This window comes from Salvelinus alpinus, chromosome 5, assembly GCF_045679555.1.
Source record: "Salvelinus alpinus chromosome 5, SLU_Salpinus.1, whole genome shotgun sequence".
NCBI classification, from domain to species: Eukaryota; Metazoa; Chordata; class Actinopteri; order Salmoniformes; family Salmonidae; genus Salvelinus; species Salvelinus alpinus.
Window position 1 is genome coordinate 68,924,569 of NC_092090.1, and position 2,527 is coordinate 68,927,095.

Sequence of the window (2,527 nt, forward strand, 5' to 3'; positions counted from 1 at the left end):
ATTACTCAAATGTTTCTCTCGACCTGTGCATCTACGTTGTAAACGTTCATTCATGGGCTAGGTTGTAGCGACCTCATGATAGGTATAGGGAAATGTCTAGTATCATGTAGCCTAAACCTGTCGATGTTACATTGAGCTGGGTGAATGGAATATGAATGACAGTCATCCAATATGCTGTAATAGAAATAAGGCCATACTCAAAAAAATTACATCGTCCTCCCTCATCCTAAACGTCAACGACCGTAAACTACTATACATTTGACTGATAAAACTTTCAACTTGACTTCTTTTGCACAATGGACTGTGTTGTAAAGATTTACACACAGATACAGGAAAACCAATAAAAGGGTTCGTGTTGATGTCTCCTCACGGTTCTGGTTTTGAGGCTTGGGCATCTGGAGGCTGCAGTTCAACTGTCTAATCCCCTGCAAGGAGAGAAAGGCATCAGCAATTTTAATGGTTTATTCATTTCATTTAAATTCCTGTTTGATATGACCGCATATAATTAAATTGGACATGTTCTCATTTATAATACGTAAGTGTTTGTTTTGTATCCAATGTATTTAGCTAACATTAGGATGAAGTAGTCTAGGCCTGCTAATGTAGTATTGCATCATAATGCAATCAATTAGTTATCAATTAGTTATCAAGGTAAATATAAACTCATCGAAAAAAGAAACGTCCTCTCACTGTCAACTGCGTTTATTTTCAGCAAACTTAACATGTGTAAATATTTGTATGAACATAACAAGATTCAACAACTGAGACATAATCTGAACAAGTTCCACAGACATGTGACTAACAGAAATGGAATAATGCGTCCCTGAACAAAGGGGGGGGTCAAAATGAAAAGTAACAGTCAGTATCTGGTGTGGCCACCAGCTGTATTAAGTACTGCAGTGCATCTCCTCCTCGTGGACTGCACCAGATTTGCCAGTTCTTGCTGTGAGATGTTACCCCACTCTTCCACCAAGGCACCTTCAAGTTCCCGGACATTTCTGGGGGGAATGGCCATAGCCATCACCCTCCGATCCAACAGGTCCTAGACGTGCTCAATGGTATTGAGATCCAGGCTCTTCGCTGGCCATGGCAGAACACTGACATTCCGGTCTTACAGGAAATCACGCACAGAACGAGTACTATGGCTGGTGACATTGTCATGCTGGAGTGTCATGTCAGGATGAGCCTGCAGGAAGGGTACCACATTGCCTGCAATGATAAGCTTAGTCCGATGATGCTGTGACACACCGCCCCAGACCATGACGGACCCTCCACCTCCAAATCAATCCCGCTCCAGAGTACAAGCCTCAGTGTAACGCTCATTCCTTTGACGATAAACGTGAATCTGACCATCACCCCTGGTGAGACAAAACCATGACTCGTAGGCCTGCCTTACAACAGGCCTACAAGCCCTCAGTCCAGCCTCTCACAGCCTATTGCGGGCAGTCTGAGCACTGATGGAGAGATTGTACGTTCCTGGTGTAACTCGGGCAGTTGTTGTTGCCATCCTGTACCTGTCCCGCAGGTGTGATGTTCGGATGTACCGATCCTGTACAGGTGTTTTTACACGTGGTCTGCCACTGCGAGGATGATCAGCTGTCCGTCCTGTCTCCCTGTAGCGCTGTCTTAGGCGTCTCACAGTACGAACATTGCAATTTATTGCCCTGTCCACATCGGCAGTCCTCATGCCTCCTTGCAGCATGCCTAAGGCACGTTCACGCAGATGAGCAGGGACCCTGGGCATCTTTCTTTTGGTGTTTTTCAGAGTCAGTAGAAAGGCCTCTTTACTGTCCTAAGTTTTCATAACTGTGACCTTAATTGCCTACCGTCTGTAAGCTGTTTGTGTCTTAACGACCGTTCCACAGGTGCATGTTCATTAATTGTTTATGGTTCATTGGACAAGCATGGGAAACAGTGTATAACCCCTTTACAATGAAGATCTGTGAAGTTATTTGGATTTTTACGAATTATCTTTGAAAGACAGGATCCTGTAAAAGGGATGACTCTTTTTTTTCTGAGTTTATAACCACGCTATCTTGAACATCAGTGTCATTTAATAACATATATGGGTGTTATAACTGTATGAATTTATCACAATGCAAGTTGGAAATAAAACACCAGCAGTTGTAATCCAATGCAATATTAGCTTCACAGTGAAATACCACTATTCTGGCTATTTATCATTCTTAAACAGTAAGCAAAATAGGTTATTTCGCTATTTCATTATAAAAAATGTTTTGCCTCTGTGCAATGCATGAACCCTTACCTGTCATACGTCCACACGTCCGTGATTTAGAAGCAGACCAAGCAATTTGTGATAGTTCCCCATGTAAAATTATTCTGGTTAGTGTCAGCTTAATTCACTAACAGTTACTGAAAAAATAGATTCTGTTACTTGTTTACTTGTTTTTCGTGGGATAGTTCTTTACTGAATTGGTAGCACTAGTTGCTCAAGCTGCTACATTGGGTATAATGTAAACATACATAGCTAGCTAGCATTAAAGCTAGCTTTGTTGACGCAGGCTGT